The following is a 25126-nucleotide window of genomic DNA, read 5'->3' on the forward strand; positions in this document are numbered from 1 at the left end:
TCAATGAATGTTTCAACAGTGTAGGTCTTCAATTTCATCGTCAGTTTCTGCAGTGTTGGATTTCAGTTTCAATCTCTGTTTTCACAATCTTGATGTTTACATTTACTTCCATTTCAACACAGTTGGTCTTGAATTCCACTGACTCTTTTCACCCTGTTGGTCTTCACTTTTACTATCTGTTCCAAAACTGTTTCTTTTCAGTTTCACTGTCTTTTAAACACTGTTGTTCTTCAGTTTCACTGTCTGTTTCCACACTGTTTGTCTACACTTGCAATTCTGTTTCAACACAAGTTGTCTTCAGTTTTACTAACTGTTTTCACACTGTTGGTCTTCACTTCCATTTCAACACAACTGGTCTTGACTTCCACTGACTGTTTCAACACTCTTGTTCTTCAACTTCACTGTCAGTTTCATCATTATTGGTCTTTAGTTTCACTCTATATTCAATTTCAATGACTGTTTAAAAACTATATGTCTGCAGTATCAATGACTGTTTCAACACTGTTGGTATTCAGTTTAACTCTCTGTTTCCACACAATTGGTCTACACTTTCACTTCTGTTTCAACACTATTGGTCTTTAGTTTTAATGACTGTTTCAACACTATTAGTCTTTAGTTTTAATAACTGTTTTCACACTGTTGGTCTTCATTTTCATTGACTGTTCCAACACTATTGGTCTTCACTTTCAGTGTCTGCTGGTCTAACACTTAAATTTTCAATTTCTTCATCTGTTTCAACATCATTGGCCTTCAGTTTCACTCTATGTTCAATACTTGATATTTAGTTTCACAGATTGATTTAACACTATTGGTCTTCACTTTCACTGACTTTTCCAACGTGTTAGTCTTCAATTTCACTCTCTGTTTCAGTACTATTTGTCTTCAGTTTCACTGTTGTTTTCACACTGTTGGTCTTCACTTCCACTTTCATTTCAACACAACTGGTCTTGACTTCCACTGACTGTTTTCACACTCTTGGTCTTCACTGGTTGTTTCAATACTCTTGTTCTTCAACTTCACTGTCGGTTTCATCATTATTGGTCTTTAGTTTCACTCTATATTCAATTTAAATGACTGTTTTAAAACTATTTGTCTACAGTATCAATGACTGTTTCAACAGTGTTGGTCTTCAACTTCAACGTCTGTCTGAACACTGTTGGTATTTAGTTTCACTGTCTGTTTTCACACTGTTGATCTTCACTTTCACTGACTATTTCAACACTAACGGTTATTAGTATCAATCTCTTTTCACGTTGTTGGTGTTCTCTTTCACTTCTCTTTCAATACTACTGGTCCTCAGTTTCAGTCATTGTTTTCACACTGTTGGTCTTCACTTTCATTAGCTGTTTCAACATTGTTCATCTTCAATTTCACTGTCTTTTCAACATTATTGTTTTTCTGTTTCAGTGTCTCTTTCAATACTAATGGTCTTCAATTTCACTGTTTCAACAGTGTAGTCTTAATTTTCAGTCTGTTTCAACAGTGTTGATTTTCACTTTCACTCTACATTTTAACACCACTTGTTTTAACTTTCATTGACTGTTTCAATAGTGTTGATCTTCAATTTTACAGTCTGAGTCAACAGTGTTGGTCTTCACTTTCACTGAATGTTTCAACACAGGATATCTTTAATTTCACCGTCAGTTTCAGCAGTGTTGGTTTTCAGTTTGAATATCTGTTTTTGAACAGTGCTGGTCTTTAATTCGACTGTTTCAACAGTGTGTCTTCACTTCTACTCTCTATTTTCACACAACTGGTCTTCACTTTCAATGACTGTTTCAATAGAGTACGTCATCAATTTCACGGTCTGTTTCAGCAGTGTTGGTCTTCAATTTTTACTGACTGTTTTCATATTGTTGTTCTTCAATTTCATTGTCTGTTGCAACACTATTTGTGTAACGTTTCACTGTCTCTGTGAACACAATTGTCTAGAATTTCAATCTCTCTTTCAACACTGGCTCTTTTCACATTGTTAGTTTTCACTTTCAGTTCTGTTTGAACACTGTTGTTCTTCAGTTTAAGTTATTGTTTCAAGACTGTTGGTCTTCATTTTCACTGATTCTTTCGACACTCTTGATCTTCAATTTCACTGACTGTTTTATTATGCTACTGAGACTTTTCATTTCTGAAAACTCATATTTGTAGTTTTCTGGTGAGAATTCTTGTTTCTTATAACTCAAGTTTCTCGTTCTCTGGTGGAACTTCTGGTTACTGAAAAATCATATTTCTAGTGTTCTGGTGACACTTTTGGTTACTGAAATCTTACGTTCGTCGTATTCTGGTAAGACTTCTCGTTACTGAAAACTCATGTTATTGTTTTACTCTGGTGAGACTTCTGCTTACCGATAACCCATATTTGCAGTTCTCTGGTGGGACTTCTGGTAACTGAAAACTCCTGTTTGTAGTGTTCTGGTGTGACTTGTGAGCAGTGAAATCTCATATTTGTTGTGTTTTCGTGAGACTTCTGGTTACTTATAACTCATGTTTGGAGTTCTCTGATGGGACTTCTGGTTACTTATAACTCATGTTTGGGGTTCTCTGGTAGGACCTCTGGTTACTGAAAACTCATATTTGTGGTGTTCTGGTGAGACAAAAGGTAAGAAAGTATACAGTGAAGGAATAGGAATAGACAGGATAACTGTGTACTGAGCAGCTGAACTGAACTCAATTTGTCAGCTTTCCAAATATGCCCCAAATATTCCAAAGTCTCTAAATACAGATAATGCAAGTGAGAATAACTATAAGTTAGAATAAAAATATAAGTAAAGTAATTGTGTTAAAGAAATTTTGGTTTTCTATGTTTGATGTTCCATGTTTGTACAGAAACTGTTCTGTTAAGAGCCACTCAACAATAACATACCGTTATATCACAGTGTAAAATCTGAATGATATTGTTATTAATTCCTAACAAGTTAGTGTAGAATATCTTGTTTGTTGTCAACATTATTCATACCTGTTCTTCCCTTATTTAAAAAGTTAATGTTGAACTTTGACTTCATCCGCTATTTCAAATTCAGCGCGAGCAAAGGCCACCATACACAGGAGATGGAGAGACACCACTGTTCACGATATATACAAAACAGGTAGTACATAATGTTCTCTGTCCAGTCACATTCAAATATTGTCTGCAGCTTCTTTCAAAGCCGGCATTCATTGGTTGTATGCAGATCCATTCTGTAATATCATACAAGAATAAAATAAAAAGATTGTCGTTAATAAACCACTAAGAAAATTGTACAAAAAAACGAGACATGAGTAATTAGTATGTGAAGAAATGAAAACTAGTTAACAAATAAAATCATAGGATTTGGGATTAGGAATTTAAAAAACAACAGGTAGATTGTTTACTGGAGAAACTCGCCAGAGTTTACATGTTAACAAACATGAAAGTCTAGATTGGTGTTAATTCTTTTTTGTGACATGCACTGAATGAACGTTATAAAACTAAAGAGTCTAAAATATTTCTGAGTAAAACTGTTAGTATATACATTTAGTATTATGTTTTACTTAAAGTTTAAAATTTGATACGTAGGTTGTGCACCCAACATCTGAAAGGTGTTTCCAAATCGGCGTAGGATAAAAAAAAGCAGTTAGAAAGATAGATTAAAAAAACAAAAAGCACAGAGCAATACGGTGATAGGTAATTGCTTTTTATAACTCACAAATTATGTTATAGTTCCAGATTAGTTTTAACACCATATCATACCCATGGGAATTTTCTTGACTAACAACATCCGAATTTATCTTTATTCATGGCTTGTACATATTTCACGAATGAAAACGGTAAGGCCTATTGTTTTCAAAAAACCAAACGTTATCTAGTAGCACGAGTTAATAAAATATTGGATAGTTCATGAAAATACTTAGAAAAGTTGAGTAACTCATGGTTTTCATTTATAAAGCAAAATAGTGAAGAAACAAGACACGAACTCTAAAATATAAATATTCTTTGTAAGACTAACATTGATCTGGAATTAGTACTTAAAGAAAGAATCCACATCAAACAACTTTAACCAACACCGAATATCATGTTATCTTCAATAAAATAGCACATTTTAAAATATTTACAGCATTTTTATTGTCAGTAATTTACTTTCTATGTATTTTAGTTTTGTTTAAATTATAGTTATTTCAGCAATATATTTTATTTACTTAGTTAGAAATTATGTATTTTTTTATTTTGCTTTGAATACTGAAGATGAAATACGTAAAATATTGAAAACTTTATCTCTGTCCCCTTTTGTTATATCAAAGTATTTCTTCATCTTCAATATAGTTATACCATTAATCGTCAAATATCGTTTTCCTTGTTTGCACTGATTGCTTATGTCTTGATATGACCATATGTAAATGAACTGTTGCCTCTATGCTGTGACTCTGAAAAATTAAAGTTAAAAAAGAAAATATTGAAGTTTGCTTTCTTTCAGAATGCAAACTTCGATACATCATTCCAAAGTTTCTCCATTTTAATGAATGAAACCAAACTGAAAAATTCGTTAGCTTATCAGATTTCTCTAAAGAGACTATTGGTTTGTTTGAATTTGGTTAAATGCTACACGAAGGCTATCTGCTATAGCCATCAGTAATTTAGCAGTGAAAGAAAAGAGGAAAGGTACCTAGTGATCACCATTCACCAACCACTGTTTTACAAAGGAACTGTTGGACTGACTGTAACAATATACCGCCCAGTCACGCATCATAAAGGGTGAGCATGTTTGGTGTAGTAAAAATTGGATCAAGAATTTCGAACAAAACATCAACAGAACATAAATTTTACTGGAAAAGTTCAAAGTGTACTGTACTAACCTTAGAATCGTTGATACCAGTGTACTAAATAAGTGGAACAAATGGAACGAATACAAATTGCTCGACGTGAACATGTCCAAAATTTGAGGCTGAGTTGACTGACAAACATCATTCAATCCTAGTTTCATCCTGGTGAACAGATTGTTAACCTACGTAATTATAACATAAATAATCAGTGTAAAGTAGTCCTACCTGAAATTGTTATTTTAACTAAAATGACTACTTGATCAAAATATTGCTTATTCTTGTAAATTCTACCACATTATCAATTTCCCTTAATTGTGTGTCACCCAACGTGAGAAAATGTTCCAAACACAGCTGAAAAAACTTAGGAATAGATATATCGTAAACATTTTAGTAACGATGATACGACACCAGGCTATTGAGTTCCTGTGTGGATTATAGAATTATAATTAACAAACTTTACTAAAATCACGAACAAAAAGCAAAGTTAATTAATAATACAACAATATAGTATAGACTATGTAGCAGGATATATTGTTGAAGATATATATTTTTGGTAAATCCAATATATAGAATTACGTCATATTTTCTAATCTTACTATAATATGGCGTTTATATCTGTATCTATCTACCGAAACAATAAATACATTATGGCATATCTATCAAATGGCACCACAAACAAAAATCTATTTAAAAATTCCCACTTTTCGTATTCTGTATTCAGACAATTATAAAATTAAATACGATACGTATAACATTCCCTTGTTTATCATAGATAGAATGTTAAGTACTCTCCTTGTTACAAGAACCCAGCTTTCACCAGGACTGAACCTAAAGGTTTAATTGTATCTTTACTGATGTAATTTATAGTGTTAAGAAATGGAGTTTAAAAGAAAAAAAACTTTTTTTGTCAATAAACAGTAGCATATTTAACACATAGAAAATGACCGTTTCTATCAACACAGTCCCAACACTTTTCCCCTGCTGCACTTTCCGTAAAGGAATTTTTTTTTTCTTAGAAAATGTTCACTTTTTCTAAATTTTCCAGCACGGCGTTATCTGAAACAGCCTAGTATTTGCAAACCCTAATTGCTAAGCCTCTCACAGGTTGCAGAGTAACATGAATGTCACTAATTGTCTAACTTCTGTTTCTCATTCGATAATTTAATTCAAAGTTATATAATGACCTTATGTGAAAATACATTTAAATTATTTATACAAAACTTTATACCTACAAATTGTACTGGCCGAAATACCCATGAAATGCAAGGTACGTTCGAATACAAAATTGTTCTTTTTCTTCGCACAGTTCGGTTCTTACTTTAATATGTTGTCACCTTAGTTACTATACGCAAATATTCAATAATATTATGGTTCCATTTTATTGTTGTCTTTCTCAGTTTGTATTGGTTAGAAGCGTAGCAGTACTTGTCAATCAATTGTTGTAAATATATGACGCACGCGAAAGAGAAGGAAAATGAACACAGAAATATAAAACAGATAAGTGAGGGACAGCAGTTGGAAAAGACAGATGTTCAAAGTTGAGTTATAAAAAAAGACAATTTCTCCTTTAAACTTATTTGACAAATTGTACCTGGAGTATGAATAAAGGGTCGTTCGTTATTCGTGGTTACGTGTATAACAGTTTGTTGGTGTATATCTCAGAGCAAAAAGTTTGAGATGTGACAAGTCATACATGTCGTCTGTAGATTTATATATGTGTGTGTGTTTGTATATATATATGTATTATACAGTCGTATTATGTGAAATATAAAAATAGAAAGAACCACAAAATGTTTTATGATTAGATTGAAGTACACAAATAGATGCTACAAAGAAACAAACATATAAAGTTGAAAGGATACAGAAGTTACTACAAGTGATAAAAACAAATTATGAGATTTTGTGATACTCTAGAGTCTAGAGTAAGTGTGTCAAAATGGTTTTAGTTTTCTGTGTTTAATGTTCTATGTTTGTATAGGAAATGTTCTGTTAAAAGCCACTCAACAATAATATACCGTTACGTCACATTTTAAAATGTGAATAACAGTGTTATTAATTCCGAAAACGTTAGTGCAGAATATTCAACATTATTAATACCTGTTCTTTCGTTATTTAAATAGTTAATGTTGAACTTTGACTTCGTCAACTTTTTCAAACTCAGCGGGAGAAAAGGATACCATAAACAGGAGACAGAGATGAACGGACGGACAGACACCACTGTTGACGATGTAAATAAAACAAGTAGTAAATAATGTTCTCTGTCCAATCACATTCAAATATTGTTTACAGCTGCTTTCAAAGCTGACCTTCACTGATTGGTGTTAATATCGAATCTTGTAATATCATAAAAGGGTACGATAAAAAGTCCGTAGAAAGTAAACCACTAGGAAAATTGTATGAAACACGAGGCTTGAGTATTTACTTTGTCAAGAAATGATAATTAGTTAACAAATACGATAATAGGATTTGGGATTAGGAGTTAAAAAATAATAGATAAATTGTATACTGTGGAATCTCGTCAGACTTTACATGTAAGTAACATGAAAGTCTCGATTGGTTTCTCACATCTTTGTGACTTACGCTGAATAAATCTTACAAAATTATAAAGTGTAAAATATATCTGAGTAAAACGTTTCGTACAGATTCATTATTATTATTTTTATTTAAAGTTGTATGTTGTTCAGAGGTTTCAGTAAAGTAGTCAACCAGGCATGTATCTTGTTGAGTGGTATCGGTAGGCTGGTCAACGAGGCGTGTATGTTGTACAGATGCATGAGTAAAGTAGTCAAGCAGGCAAGTATGTTGTTCAGAGGTATCTGTGAAGTAACAAGGCACGCATGGTCTTCAGATGTATAAGTAAAGTAGTCAGCCACGTACATGTGTTGTACAGATGTACCAATAAAGTAGTAGACCAAGCATATATGTTGTTCAGATGTATTCAGATGTACTAGTAAAGTAGTCAACCAGGCATGTATGGTGTTCAGATGTATTAGTAAAGAAGTGAACCAGGCATCTATGTTGTCCAGATGTATAGGTAAGTTATTGAACCAGGCATGTATGTTGTTCAGATGCACTAGTAAAGTAGTCAAACAGGCATGTATGCAGTACAGATGTACCAGTATGCCAAGTCGCATGGTTGAGTGCCCTAAGTGAAAATTAAGGTTTGCCTGCGAGGGCAGTACAGGGTGTTAATTCGGTCCTTCTCCTAGCTGTAGGTCAGCTAAAACTGGGGGGAAGACCTTCTCGTGGTTTATGAGGCTTCCATACACGACACTGCAGATAGCAGTGTGCCCTTGTTTTGACAGTAAAATAAGCATGTTTTATTTCATCAATGATTGAATAACTTTCCGTACCTGTTTCTCCCGTATCCGTTTATACTCTCGTCCCTAAGATATGTGTCCGGCAACGGCCACTTGAAAACTCTTTCTTTCTTAACCTGCAGATGACCTATGAAGGTCGAAACGTTTTTCTCTCCTTCTCAATAAAAGTGTTAATACCTATACCAACCATTCTGATATACATTTTTATTTCAAGTGGGTTTCTTGTCATCAAGATTTGTTTTTTATTTTGCTTTAAATATTGAAGATGGAATCTGTAAATTATTGAAAACTTTATCTCTGCTCCCTTCTGTTATATGAATTTATTTCTTCATCTTCAATATAGGTATACTATTAATTATCAAACATCGTTTTCCTTTGAGTACACCAATTGCTAATGTCTTGATATGACCATAAGTAAATGAACTGTTGCCTGTATGCTGTGACTCTGAAAAATGGGACTTTAAAGTTAAAAAGTCAACCTTGAAATTTACTTTCTTTCAGAATGCATTCCTCGACAGGTGGTTCCAAAGTTTCTCCACTTTGAAAAACCAAACTGAAATGTTCAAAAGTCGTTATATTATCAGATTTGTCTAAAGAGACTATTGATTTGTTTTACATTTGGCTTAAAGCTATACGAGGACTATCTTCGCTAGTCGTCCGTAATTTAGCAGTGAAAGAATTGAGGCACTTGCTCATCACCATCCTGATCCGGCATGGCCAAGCGTGTTAAGGCATGCGACTCGTAATCTGAGGGTTGCGGGTTCGCATCCCCTTCGTGACGAACATGCTCGCCCTTTCAGTCGTGGGGGCGTTATAATGTGACGGTCAATCCCACTATTCGTTGGTAAAAGAGTAGCCCAAGAGTTGGCGGTGGGTGGTGATGACTAGCTGCCTTCCCTCTAGTCTTACACTACTATATTAGGGACGGCTAGCACAGATAGCCCTCGAGTAGCTTTGTGCGAAATTCAAAAACAAACAAACAATCATCACCATCCACTAATCACTCGCTTACAAATGAATACTGAGACTGACCCTAACAATATTCTTCCCCCCACCCCCACACACACATCATAAAGGGTTAGCATGTTTAGTGGAATAAAAGTTGGATCAAGAATTCCGAACAAAACATCAATGGAACATAAAAGTTACTGATAAAGTTCAAAGTGTACTGTACTAACCTTAGTTAGAATCGTTGATACCAGTGTTGATTACACCGATGTACTAAACAAGTGGAATCAATGGAATGAAGACAAATTGTTCAGTGTGAAGATGTTCAAAATTTGAGGCTGAATTGCCTGATTAACAGCATTCATTCCTAGTTTCATCCTGGTGACCAGATTATTAACCTATGTAATTATAGCATAAATAATCAGTGTAAATCAGTGCTAACTAAAGGTGTTCAGTTCTCTCTTCCACCACGTAAACTCTATGTACCTAATTTAGTTTACAATTTTAAGTCACACTACAGACACCTAAAGGACCTTCTAATGAAAGATAAAATAACTCTTTATCGACTCAGTAACTTTTTCATGAGAAAATAAAGAAATCTGCCTTTTCCACTTCTAATGATTTATCTCTAATGTTCGTCCTTACCATTTAAGCCCTGAAGAAATATTTTAAAATAACTATCATTAAATAAAAATATTTATGTTATATCGTCCGACAATACGATTGTTATTTTTAATTAAAATAATTACTTGATCAAAATGGTGGTTATTCTTTACAACTCTACCACATATAAAATCATATTAAATGGCACCACACAAAAATTCTATAAAAAATTCCCACTTTGGTATTCTAAATTCAGACAATTATGAAAATAACTACGATACGTACGACAAGCCTTTGTTTATCAAAGAACAGAATTTTAAAGTATTGTTCTTGTAACAAGAACCCGACTTTCACTTGGATTAAATCTGAAGGTTTGATTATATCTTTATTGATGTAAGTTATAAATATAGTTTTAAGGAAAAGAGTTAAAAACTGTTAATTTTTAAATAAACGTTAACACACTTAATAGACCAAAGATAATATTTGCTTAGCACAATGAGAACAGTTTTCCACTGCATTAATTACTGTGAAAAATAATATTTTTTGTCTTGGAAAATAGTATCTTTTTCGAAAGTTTTCGGTATGTACTAATCCTAAGACCCGCAGTGGCACAGTGGTATGTCTGCGGACATACACACTAAAACTGGGTTTCGATATCCGTTGTGGGCAGAGCACAGATAGCCCATTATGTAGCTTTGTGCTTAGTTCTTCAACACATAGTAGCTAAGCCTCTCACAGGTCGCAGAGTAAAGTGAATGTCAGTAGTTGTTTGACTTTTGTTTCTTATTTCAAGAATTTAATTCAGATTTATAGAATGATCTTATGTGAATATACAATTAAAATATTTATACAAAACTTTATACCTACAAATATTACTGGTCGAAATACCTGTGGAATGTAAGGTGGGTAATTTTTTGCTATAAAATTTTCTTTCTTCTCAAAGTTCGGCTTTTATTTTAATGTCTGGTCTCCATAGTTACTATATGCAAATATTCAGTAATATTGTGGTTCCATTTTATTGTCTTTCTTCACAGTTTGTATTGGTTGCAAGTGTAACAATACTCTTGAATCAATTGTTGTAGTGAAATGTCGTAAGCAAAAGAGAAGGAAAATAACTGAAAAATAAAACTGATAAGTGAGGGGGTAGCAGTGGGAAAACTCAGAAGATATTCAAAGATGAGTTATGAAAACGAAATTTTATCCTTTAAATCTCATAAAGAAATTGTGCCTAGATTACAAATAAAAGGTTTTTTCTCGCGATCACGTATATGACGATTTGTCGGTGTAGATATCAGAGCAACAAGTTTTAAATGTGACAAGTTTTTTTGTCGTCTGTAGATTTATTCTGTACATACGACTTTAACCTTTTATATATATTTATTTATATACACTATGTGTATGTATTATATGAAATGTAAAAATAGAGAAAACCACAAATGTTTTAAGATTAGGTTAAAGTACACAATTAGATGCTACTAAGAAACAAACATTTAAAGTTGAAAGATATACACAGTTTACTAACAATGATAAAAAGAAACTGTAAGATTGTGTGATATCGTGTTTTTTTAAACTATGCTTCATGGAGCCCTTGAAATCAATGTATTTTCATTTACTTTCTATGTTTTAAAAATATAACTAAAATGTAAACGTTAATGAATAAATAGTTATATGCATGTGTATATTATACAGTAACGTACGGTAGCCGAAGTAGTTTGTAGGCAAATACGTAGTTAGGCCTACTGCAGGTGCTATTGTCTAAACTAAGGTAAATTTAACACCACATTATACCATATTCAAAACTTGACAACTTTAAAACAAGAGAACAGTAAATTTTATGAGCAAGTGCACAAATAACACCTTCATACACATATGCTGCGAAATTCGACAGACATAAAATAGATGAGCAGTAGCACTGAAACACCTGCGACCTCAGATCCTACAGTGTTTACTGAACCGGCGAAATTTTGAACCATATATATAATAAATATTTTCACACATTTTAATTACAATTTTATTACCCTTGGAAATTTCGTTTGTTAGTGTTGTAGGAAACATAAGCCGCTTAGTCCAATATTCGACCTTTCACTGGGACTGAACCTGAAAATGTGATTATATCTTTAATGGTGTAATTTATAGTTTTGAGGAGTGGAGCTTTCAAAAAAAATTTTTATAGGTTATATAGTAACGTAAATGTTACTTACTAGTTGTCTAACTTTTGTTTTTTACTTCAAGAATTTAATTCAGAATTATTCAAAGAACTTATGTGAATATACAATTAAAATATTTATACAAAACGTTATACCTACAAATTGTACTGGCCGAAGTACCCATGAAATGCAAGGTGAGAAACTTTTGACTATAAACATTTAGTTCTTTCTTCCCACAGTTCGGTTTCTACTTTAATATCTTGTTCCCTTAGTTACTAGACGCAAATATTCAATAATTATAATTATGCTTCTATTTTATTGTTGTCTTTGCAGTTTGTATTCTTACAATACACTACAATTACGGCAGGTGTTTAGGCATAAGATTATAATAAGATTAATGTTTCGTGATAAATATTAATCTCCTGGGGTGCTCGAAGTCCTCCTTCAACCCTGCACTTGGTAGGAAATGAGAAAATGACTAAGTGAATAGATAATAAGGATAAACAGATTGATGAGTGAAATTTTATTCGAGTAAATAAATGCTAGTCTGGAAGGCGTGGCAGGCGACAAAGCGAAGGCAAAGCGAACCCCCAACTGAAAAGGAAACGAGAAGAGACGACGAGAAGAAAAGAAACACTACTTGTCAATCAGTTGTTGTAAATATATGACGTAAACGAAAGAGAAAGAAAATGACGACACAAATATAAAAGAGATAAGTGAGGGATAGCAGTGAGAAAAGACAGATGTTCAAAGTTGAGTTATAAAAAACACAATTTCTCCTTTAAAGGTAGTTAACAAATTGTGCCTAGGTTATAAAAAAAGGGTTGTTCCTCGCGATCACGTGTATAACGGCTTTTTAGTGTAGATTTCAAAACAACAAATTTTAGATGTGACAAGTTTTATTTGTTGTCTTTAACCTTACATATATATATATATATATATATATATGTTTGTATTATATGAAATAAAAATATAGAGAGAACCACCAAATGTTTTATGATTAAATTAAAGTACACAAATAAATAGTAATAAGAAACAAAATTTAAAGTTGAAAGAATGTACAATTTACTAGCAGTGATAAAAACAAATTGTAAGATTGTGTGTGATACTCTAGAGCAGGGGCGGCCAAACTTGCTTAATGTAAGAGCCACACACGATAAACTTCAGATGTTTGAGAACATGAACAAATATTACACACACGTTTTTAATGTTACATACACATTGTGTTAAATAAAGTATATATAAATATTAATAAATACATGTATGTAATGATATTTATTCATGTATGTAGTTTTAAACTGTAAATGTGTATCAGTTTCAATAACCACAAAGTACACACACACACACATATATATACCAAATGTTTTCAAAATCCTGGCTGATTATTACTTCAACTGTATTGAGCGTAATTAATACGGAAACATCTAAGAAAAATATCCAAATTTGCAGCAAGAGATATTTCAATCAGATACCACCTTACACAATTTTAGTCTTGTCATAATATTTTTCTGACACGCATTCACACAATTATCAAGCTATTCACTGCTAGTAGACGTCTTATGAGTCGTTGAAATTCCGGCTGATATGTTGTCAAAGCTGCACGAATTAGCTCTGGCAGGTGTTAATTTGTAAGGACTGCACGATGCTTCAACTTCACAAACTTCATTACAGTAATTCACAGCAGGATGTTTTGCTGAAAATTGAGATGAGTCGCACACGGGCTTCCTTCAGGTCAGGATATTTTGTTTCTGGAATTTGTTTCCAGAACTCAATTGTAGAATGGGATTTATGGATCATATTTAGACCCAGGTCCTCCAGTTGTTCTATTAGTTCAATTTCCACAGCAGATGATTCTGAAACTAGTTCGAGAATTGGATAACCATAATTGATCACATCAACTATGAATGGAGGTACAAGAAATGCGAAGCAGGGATTCAGCTTCTGCAAGTCCTCAAACCCGTGTAGGATATTATCAAGCAGTCATTGTAATTTATCTTTGTATTCTTCCAATTTGTGGCTTTTTTATTTCAATATCAAGGAATGTATTTACTCTACTTTTGAGATTGGAAAAGTAATTGAAGTTTCTTCACAATATGTCTCTTTAAAAAAATTCGTATTTTATTCTGAAAGTTGAAAATTATCTGAGTAAGATTAGAAACAATATTATCCTTCCCTTGTAGTGCCAAGTTGAGAGTTTGCAGATGATTCATAATATCAGTAGGGAACATTAGATCTTGCATCCATTCATATTTCCCAGTTGAGGATAGAATCTTTTCTTTCCTTCAAGAAAAGTAAAAATAAGTTCCAGCAGATCCACAAACCTAGTTAAGACATTGCTGGTTGACAACCACTTCACAATGCAAAAGAAAGAGACATTATTGGGTTTATCTATAAGTTCCAGTTCTTCAATAAAATTTTTGAACTGTCTGTGGATCTTCCCATTTAAGCGTATGGAATTTACAATTTTACGAACAAGTTTCATAACATCTTCATACTTGAATTATCTGGCTGCCAGGTGTTCACGATGAATAATGCAATGAATAGGGAGAAACTCTAGAAAGCTGGGATCACTTTTCATAAGTACAATTAATCATGCATTTTTCCCCACCATTTCAGGTGCTTCATCTGTTGCAACACTGACGAGTTTACCCAGTGGAATACCACCATTTGTTAAGGCTCCGTCAAACGCATATTTAATGTCAACACCACGAATTGTTTTTTTAGTGCCAGTAAGTCCAACATCTCTTCTTTCACAGTTACATCAGAGGAAACATAACGAATAAATACCGCCAGTTGTGGGTTGTCTTGTATGCCTGTAAATTCATCAAGGGCAAAGCTAAATGAAAGAGAATTCTTTAAATCATTTTGCATTTTGCGTGAAACTTCAGTTCAAATCTGGGAGATACGTCTCTCTGTAGTGTGGCGTGAAGCTACTGGTTGTACTATTAGTCGTTGAAGTTTTGTGTTATTTAAATCTAACACTGCAGCAACTTTAGCTATATTCTTTTAAACAAATTCACCATCAGAATATGGGCGTTTAGTACGAGCAATATTCCATGATATAACAAAACTAGCTTCAGTCGTTGTATCAACTTCCTTACTGAACATTGTAAATAGTGTGTGCTGGCTATTAAATGTTGATTTTAACACAGTTAACTTCTTTTTCTGTAGTTCTGATTTAGGTGGATAATCAGATGAAAAGTTTTTGTGATTTGTTTCATAGTGGCGTTTCAAGTTACTGGCTTTGTAATGACTAAGTAACACGTTGCAGGTAATATACAAAGATTTACCTTTAACAGTGAATGCAAAATTTTCCTTGCACTCTGGCTTAAAATTTCTGTTCTCATTTTCATACTTTCGCTTCTTACAATTTGATGACGCCAACTTACTTCACAACATCTTCACAGACACTGTGAAAAAAAATCATTACTTTGTAATTATTTAATTAAAGTTAACTATTTAAACCATTGTTTTATCAATAAGTGACAACAGCGAAGTATTTACAAATACTGTTGTTGAGTGAAACAATAACTATCTTTGAATAACTTTTCCTTCCACGTTTCTCCATTTCTTGATGAATAAACACAAAACTTAGCACAGTGACGTACGATGGCCTGAGGAAAGTCATAAAGGGGTGAGTTGGAACCTTCATCTTCTATTTGAATAAATGTCACTATATGTGTGCATCTGTTCATTAAACGTTTTCACATTTGTTGATAAAAGAGCACCACACTTGACATAGTGATTCAGTAAGACAATTCAATTTCCGATCCCCATACAGTTTCGTATCTAATTTCAATAAAAACACATTACTTTTTCAAACAACACTAATTGAAAAATGTTGACATTGGTATACTATTAATTAACTGCATTCGCTTTAATCTATTGACCCGGCATGGATAGGTGATTAGTGCGCTCTTCTAATGTTGTGTAAGTCGCAGGCTAGAATCCCAGTCGTATCCTGAGTTGTCCAAGAGTCGGCGATGGGTGGTGATGACTAGCTGGCTTCTTTGCAATCTTACACTTAGGGAAGGCTAGCGCAAACAGTCCTCGTGTAGCTTTATATTCAGAAATCAAATAAACAATCTCTAGTCTATTATTTGAAAATTATGGGCGGCTATGCGTAGAAACTTATTTGATTAGCTTTGCGTGAAAACTTCTGAAACAAACGAAACTTTAAAAGTAACTTCGTCACAAAAAATTTAAACTTTTTGTATGTACGTGCACGTATCACAGTTTGAAAATGAAAAAAAATCTATAATTATTAATTGTTTTCAAATCACATAGTTTTTACAAATAGGCTTATTCGAAAGAAATACATTTATTAATTTGTTTTTGATGCTTCTTTAAAATGTAGTTTATGTGGAATCGTCACAAAAGCTACTTGACTGTCATTGGCCAAACTGATTCAAAGGTGAAAGTTGTGAAGATCACGCGGCATACTTGAGTTAGGAAATAATTTGTAAGTGTAGTCATTGAAATTTGTAGTTAGCGTTAATCATTTGATTCTTGTTAATTAATTTTTTTTATGTATCACCACAATATTTTATTATTAATCTGCGCTAACTAGAAGAGCTTCATTATGCGAACATATTTGATACTTAAACTTTGAAGAAAAGATAGATTATGACTCAGAATTCGATTCAAACTGAATGAAATTGGATCTTATTCGATATCGAGCCAAATTTAGCTATCTGAAAACTGAAGTGACACAACAACTTGTTATATATGTGTAAGCCTCTTGTATCCAGTCTTAGATTTAATTATAATTTTAAGTTGTAAATGTTCATATTGTAAATTATTAGTAATAAAGCGCGAAGGAAGTTGTAACAATGTGAAAAAATATAGTAATAATTAAGAGTTTGTTTGTTTAAAATTTTGCGCTAAGCTACTCGAGGGCTATGATATTAATTATTTTAATATTTTTGTATTATTCTGCATGAAACATAATTATTGTATTAGTTTTTGTAGTATTAGTTGGAAGAGTTTCAGAAGTGAATAAAAATTTAATTAAGTAGAAAGAAGAAGAGGGTATAAAGTTTACATTATGGCCTAGCGCGTTAAGGCATGCACTTCGTAATCCGAGGGTCGCGGGTTCGCGCCAAAACATGTTCGCCCTTTCAGCCGTGGGGGCGTTATAATGTGACGGTCAATCCCACTATTCGTTGGTGAAAGAGTAACCCAAGAGTTGGCGGTGGGTGGTGATGACTAGCTGCCTTCCCTCTAGTCTTACACTGCTAAATTAGGGACGGCTAGCACAGATAGCCCTCGAGTAGCTTTGTGCGAAATTCCAAAAAACAAACAAATAAACTGATTAGAATAACCATTATAATTTCTTTTAAGTTTATCAGTGTCTTATTTTGGGACCTTTGATCTTTATGTGTATCAAAAGCTTGTTTATATACTTCCAGGGGAACTGTATAGGCTTAAATGGGGAAACCTTGACACTTGCAAGTTATACCTTTTCTTTCATTAATGATGCATTAGTAAAGGCAGAAATGGAATATCAGTAATCATAGAAATGACTCGTGTATTAGTTTGTTATAACTCGAAAACAAATTAAATAAAAATATGCTGCATTGACTGAAAATATTCCAGGGTACAAGTTACAGTGTGGGATCATAATATGTACCCTAGGTTTTGGAGGTGACTGAAGAAATGGGACCCACATTGCAGTGGAGATACACTGTCTATCAATCTTAACCTCCATTCACAAATATGCCAACCATTATGATTTGAGCGTAATAATTACGATTTTGGTGTATATATTACGACTATACTCTCATACAGACAAATATTACGACTTGTTGCAACTCCCAAATTGTTATATATTATATAGGCCTATACAATAAAGTGATAAATTGTTCCCCCAGGGCTTGAAAGGGGTGAAAAGAAAATTTCTAGTGAGATACAAATAAATCTTGAAGTTAGGACAGTGAGATGTGGATGTTCAAGCTCACAACTTCCTACATGTGAAAACAATGTGGGACATGTTTTTACACATAAAAACTACACACATGATTTATAAAATACAATGCAACAACTGCCATGACATCTATATTGGGGAAACAAGCAGAAAAATGGAAACTAGATTCAAAGAACACAAAAAAAAACATCTTTGCACGTTTTCGAACACCACAAATATAATAAACACATTATCGTAGCTGGGCTTCCACTAGTAAAATAAGTTTTTTAGCCACTGTGACTAAACAAAGTAATTTTCTTTTAGCCAGATTGACAGTTGTTTAGCCACAATTTTAGGTCACCAAAAACTGTGTGGTCCATGACTTTTAATATGCATCAATTCCATCCAGTAAAAAATAGTTATAATTATGTGAACATCTACAAGACATTAAGTTTTGTACTATTTTTCTATTCCCCAGCAATCTTCTCTGCCAAAAAAACAAAATAAACATGATAAAGAGGAAAATAAAGAAATACATTTCTCAAAATAACATAGAAACAAATAAAATGACTTAAAACTAGAATACAGTAGCATGACTAGTAAGTAGATAAATACAATGGCAGCTCTTCAGCCAAATCATTTTCAACAGAAGATGTGGTAGAAGTTGACACCTGAGGTTTCGAAGCACATTTCTTCAACAATAAATGGTACCCACGTCTGCCTTTGTGAGTGACCCAGTATTTGAGTGCAGAGTCGAAGTTAAAATGATCTAAAGGTTTGGACTCCATGGATAAGTTCAATAACATTTCTGTCTTGGCCACAGACAGACTGCTCCTGGCATCTGTTTTGATACTGTTCTACCTGCTAATTCCCCGCTCACAGTCAACAGATGTAACTGGAATTATTAATCCAAATTCTGCAAGCTGAGACAGATTTGACGGGTCTGGTGGATGTATTCCTTGTAGAAGCTCTTCATGTTCTGTTTTTGTGAGCATCCTGTTCCATTATGTTCCTTAGTAGCAGCCATTCAGTCAGTGCCTCATCCACATTGACGAAAGGAGAGTAGTGTTGGATGAGGCACTGACTGAATCATCCTCATCAGATACTACTCTGCTGTGACATGGGCTAAATATTGAAAAAATGACATGATGTTAGTGTCTGGGAATTCTACTTGTAGTCTTGTGACCATCTCTTTAACAAATGACTCAGCAGCTGATCTGTACTTTTCACGTTGTTTATCAATATCTTTGATGTCATGGACTCTGTAAGAAGTGTAACCACTGGCATCAGAAGCTTGTGGGAGTTCCTTCAGTGCAGTCTATGTGTAAGGACTAGAGATGTGTACCAGCGACTGAATTGACAGAATTGACCCATACCATAAATAATTGCTTTAGCCTGATCATAAGATAAATCAGCTCTCTGTAGAGATCTTAACAAAAGTCCAAGAATGCCAACAGCGTCAGCCAAAAAAAATCTGTCGTCTCGACAAAGCTCTAACCCAACATTTGCTGGACTAGACCATGTAGCAAGGCTCGGCTTGGAGTACGACTTTCCATTGCTACGACCTGCAGGCAGCTTATCACAGATGCAATACAGTTGACTAGTGCTTGGACGGAATCATTAAAAGAGAGCCATCATGTGAAGAACACTTGCTTGATTTTGTTGCTTTTCTCTCCATGCAATGCTTTGCTCTCTTTCAGAACCCGACACAACTTGGGAGAATATTTCAGGCTTTTTGCAAACTGGTTCAAAACTGAAATGTACTTCACAAGGTATGGCACCTGATTTGCTGCCTTTTCAGCTGCCAACTGTAATCTGTGTGCTAAACAATGACTTTTTATTATCCAGGGGCATTCCTCCTTAAATTTCGTAGCAACACCTATTTTTATTCCCACTATGATATTTGCACCATCAGTTGCAAGTCCAATCAAGTCAACATCAAACAACCTCGTTCTGCCATGATTGAGCGCATTGTGTTGTAGATAGAATCAGCGTCAGTGTTGGTCAGCTCACGCACAGCAAGGAATCGACTTGTAACCTCACCTAATGATAAAAGATATTTCATATAAATTATCAGTATAGAGGTGTTTCCTGCATCAGTTGCTTCATCTGCTTCAAGAGCAAAAAATGGGAAAGGCGATGCCCGAAAGTCTGCCTGCATTTCATCCTGAACTACATGATTTAGGGCACTGTACATGTCATCCAGAGACTGGCTGTGGGTTTATATGAAGCTATCTGTTCCACTTTGTTACGGAGTTTGTAGTTTCTTTAGAGAGGTCACTCCCTGTTAAAAATATATAAGAACTTGTGTTTTGAAATAAGACCACCAATTAAAGTAATAAACAAAGATATTTGTAAGAGTTGGCTAGCTACTTAAGTTTTGATGGATATTTTCAAAATGTTTCACTTTTAGAAAATTGTCGAATTGCCTTTTGTTTTAAGAAAATACTGTAGAAAACAGAAAGTATCTTATTAATACTGGAATGAAGAATATTCTTACACTAAATACTTGTAGTGAAAGGAGGGAATGAAACTTCACAGTTAGGATGGCTTCCTTTGCTTGTAAAAGTAATGTGACCATCTGTGCCTGAATGCCACCTTTACACCTCACATACACATTCACAACAGCAGTTGACATGTCCTTCTTCAAAACATGTGATGCTACTGCACTGCGATGATCTTCTGACCATGCATGCTTCACCAAGTCGTCTTTTTTATGCTTATTAACAGTCTTCCCAGTGGTAGCATAAATATTTGTCTTCTTGTTGTCCCTGCACAAATTGCAATGAAATGTATTTTGTTGGAAAACATGTTCCAGCAAAGGAAACTGTGAAAACCAAGTTTCTTTAACAACTCTGTGAAAATCGTGGGTATATATTTTTTTTCACACCGACAGTCTGATTACTGCTGCAAGCTTCAGTTTCTTCAGAGTTGTCTTTTCTTTTGGAAGTGGATTTCCCACCATCAGTTGATGTTGTTGCTTTGACCTTCTTTTAAAAAAACTTGATATATCTAACTGTTTAGACGTCTTTTTATTTGATCTAGGAGTTCTCATGATCTCAATTCAAACACATGTCAAACGAAACTTGGGATTTCCACTTTAATACAGACCATATGTTGGTTTGATGAAAGTCAGATTTTCTCTGAGTACTGTTTGTGTACCACAAGCAGAATCAAACATGTAGCATAAGAAATGAAAATAAAAGAAATCATTAGCACAGCTGAGTAATATTTTTTAATTTAATTTGTTAATTGTCATATCCCTGAAATCATAAAAATACATATATAAAGAAAATATAGATTACAGTCACTTTCTTGTTTCTTCAACTCGCTGGGGGGCGCCTCTAGTCATTGGTCATCATTAATGGTGTGGATGGCGATAAAAACCACGAAAGCTGTTAAAACCGAAACTTGAGCAGAATAAACAAAGGAAAACCATCCAAGACCGAAAAATTATTATCTTTCGCCACTGTGGCGAAACCAACACTAGATCTTTTAGCCACAGGCTGTTTCTTTTCTTCAATGGCGATGTGACTAATGGCTAGTGGAAGCCTACCGTGTTTCTCCGATAATAAGACATACCCATAAAATAAGACCTAGTGTGATTTTTGGGGATAGTTTTAATATAAGCCCTACCCTTAAAATAAGACCTAGTGTGATTTTTGGGGATAGTTTTAATATAAGCCCTATCCTTAAAATAAGCCCTAGTTAAGAGTGGCAGGAAGAGGAAAGAAATAAAAAAATTAATTTATTAATAAGTTTAATAGTCAGTTAATTAGTTTGTATAAGTATTAATCAGTTAGTTTAATAGTTTAATAATAGTTTATTTTAAATGGTTAGTTTAATAGTTTTACTTTGTAACTTCATTTTTTTAATATATCAAAATAAGACATCCCCCGAAAATAAGCCCTAGTGTCATATTTTGGAGTGAAAATTAATATAAGCCCTGTCTTATTTTCGGAGAAACACGGTAGCATAGGAGACATCCAGATGCTAAGTAGAGAAACAAATGCAAAATCAAAGAAGCCTTGTTTATACAACAACTAAAATTAAAATTAAACCAATATAAGGGAACACTATACTAATTAATAACCTTACATCCAACTGCAACACCAACTCATAATCCTGTACTTGTTTATACTCTCGTCTCTAAGGCGTGCCCAGCATTGTTCAGTTGCAAACGTTCTCTATTAACCTAAAGGTTTCCTAGGAAGGTCAAAAATGTTGTTCCCCACTTATTATTAAAAGTGTCAATACTCATTCTAACTGTTTGAAATACATTTTTGTTTCAAGTAGGTTTCTTGTCATCAAGAAAGCCTAATATTAACTAATAGTAAGAATTTAATGGTTCATTTAAGTGACTGTTCATTAATGTTTTACATTGCACTCAAAATATCCTAGGGTACAAACTACAGTGTGAGATCATAATTTGTACCTTTTTGGTTTTGGAGGTGACTGAAGAAATAGGAACCACATTGCATGGGGATACACCATCTATCTGTTTTAATTTCCATTTGACAGTCTTACATAAGAAATGAAGAGTAACAATAGATATAGAATTAGAAATTAGGAGAGAGTGGTGTGGGTGCTCAAATTCACAACCTCCCACATGTTTTTGAGTTATAACAAACAAGTATAATAAGTTAGAGGTTTAGGTTTGCTGTTTTTAATACACTCCTTCCTTCTGATTTGACACATTTCACTGTTTAACTCCATTAAAATGTATTTATTTTCACTAATACATATTAATAATTGTGATAAAAATACTGTCAGAAACAGGTTGTACATTCATGTTATATAACTAAAGTTGTTGGTGTAAAATTTTATAAAATCAAAAAAAATGAAAATCAAACAAATTAAAATATTTGGAAAGACTTGAGACCTAATAGAGCGATTACTGTGATGATAAGATGATACTTTTGAGAAAGTCTTTAATTTAAAAGGTTTAATAAGTGAACATGAATTTGAAAAATGTTTTTCACTGATAAGATCAACAGTAGAGTTGTTTTATGGAGGATTAGACACTTATCCTGCAAATATTAAGGCTAATTTGTGACACCTTTACTATTTTTCTTATAAGAGCAAAGAAAATTAATTAGCTTATTAAAATACACTCTATGATTTCAAAAATTTAAGAATGGGTTTCTCATATTATCTCAGGACATCCATCATAAGTGTGGTCTTTTACTATCTTTTAATCCTTACTTTCAGACATGGGATGACAGCAGAATTTTGGGAGCGAGCCAACTTGTCAACTAAAATCAACCAGAATTGGGTTCTGTTGGTACTAAGTTTTGTAGTCAGTAAACAAATTTTCAATATCTTGTACATATGTGAACAACAATTTCTGTCCTTATCATGAAGCTAGAAACAATTAGGGAATGTTGTGGAGAAAAAGTATTTACAGAGATGCCAACCATTACGATTTGAGCGTAATCATTACGATTTTGGTGTATATATTACGACTATACGCTCATACAGTCAAATATTACGACTTGTTGCAACTCCCAAATTATTATATATTATATAAGCCTATACAATAAAGTGATAAATTGTTCACTCAGGAAAATTTCTAGTGAGATACAAATAAATGTTGATAGTAAATAAAAGACATAGTCCAAATAGCTAATTGCGATAATTATGTTTGTTCTTGAAATAATAAAAAATGTTTGTATTTCGACATTTATCAATAGTTTAAGTACGGTGCTTCTCCATACTGGGTACATGGGGGAATCCATAGTTACGTCATCAGTGCTTGTCAGCCAATCAGCGCTCGCGTAGATGGGTATTTCTCGTTTTCTAAGCGGCATAGAAACACCAATGTGATCGTTCGAAAGTTGGGAAAAAAGAGGCCTCGTTCACCAGATTGTCTTGTTTCTGGCAAATATAAAAGGACTAAAACTGTGAATCAAAAATTTAGGAAAGAGTATAGTGCAAAAATCCGGTCATTGCATCAAAAGTCAGTGACAGTCATGGGTTTTGTACAGTTTGTCACATCGATATTTCTGTGGCGCATTGCGGGATAAACGATTGTTCCAGACATACAAAATCGGCATCTCACCAACAAAAGGCTGAGGCGAAGACAAAAACGATGCAGATAATGACATTTATGAGTAAGAATTCAGAATATGAAAAAGAATTTCAAAAGAATTTTTTAAATTCATTTATTAAATACACAAAACACAGTCATAAATGAGCAATCTACAGCAGTAATAAATAATAATAGTTGCAATAATAATATAATAATTAACAGCTTGGAGACATTGGTCAGGCCTAGTAGCCACAAATGATAAAGTGCTCTGTCTACAATCATTACGCTTAGTCATTTGAAATAGTAGGCATCTTTGTATTTAAATGTGTTTGTTTGGAAATTTTTTAAACATTCTGTTGTGTATTTGATTTGGGGAAAAAGAAGTGAGTTTCTTCTGGAAGTTGAATACTATGTTTAAGAATTAAGAGGATTTCTTAAACTTTCAGTAGGTATGGTAAAACCTACGTTACGTCATATGTATAAAAAATTGCATTATTATGGGTATTTGTCTCAGTTTATGATGACAGTATTGTTTTTTTATTAAATATAACCTTCCAGTGTCTACAAATACTTTGTGATCTACGTGGAAATGACTTCAAGTTTCCCTCTTCACGTTATTGTAGCATGTATTTTAGTGCCACTTGCATGCTAAACAATTGAGAGAACTGTTTAGAACTGGAAAATGTAATTAGTTACCTACAGGCAGTGTTTACATTGATTAGGTTTATGCAGTCTAATTAAAACTATGACTAAATCAATTGTCACTATAATAATAAACTTATTGCAAATAGAAATAACAACTTTCTATATTTTTGGTAATTATATTTATCCAAGTAATAAAAATGTTACTTTGTTTGCTGCTGAGCACAAAGCTGCATACCTGACAAATTAAATCATGAACATCAGATAATATAAAACTTTTAATTATAAATATGCTTTAATGTCTTGTTTATTAACATGCATGGATAATAAAGTTCAGTTCAATTTTGAATATAACTTATAAGGTGCACTTCAACTGAACTAAGACTGTATGATTAACCCATCCCCATGAATCAATTCTTCCATTCATGAAGTTATCCTAGTAGCTCTTTAAATACTTTTGAATAAATACTATCCTTTCTTACATAATAAGAACAGGATTGTAACAGAAACTGAAGTGACCTTAACAACTTTACCCATTGTTTACAAGTCCATTAATAACAATATTTTGCTTTCTCTCATCCAACCTTTCTGTAATCGAGAAAATTGGATTTTTTAAAACTCTTTGGATGCTATCATTGGATTTTTCTGACTTGACATTTAAAGCGATTTGGTGCAACAAGTGGATTTACCCAACGGTGTTGCAAAAACATTTCCTTATAGAGCAACAGTTGAGTTACCCACATGTCCTTGTAATTCC

The sequence above is a fragment of the Tachypleus tridentatus genome, chromosome 13, assembly GCF_004210375.1.
Source record: "Tachypleus tridentatus isolate NWPU-2018 chromosome 13, ASM421037v1, whole genome shotgun sequence".
In the NCBI taxonomy this organism is placed as follows: Eukaryota; Metazoa; Arthropoda; class Merostomata; order Xiphosura; family Limulidae; genus Tachypleus; species Tachypleus tridentatus.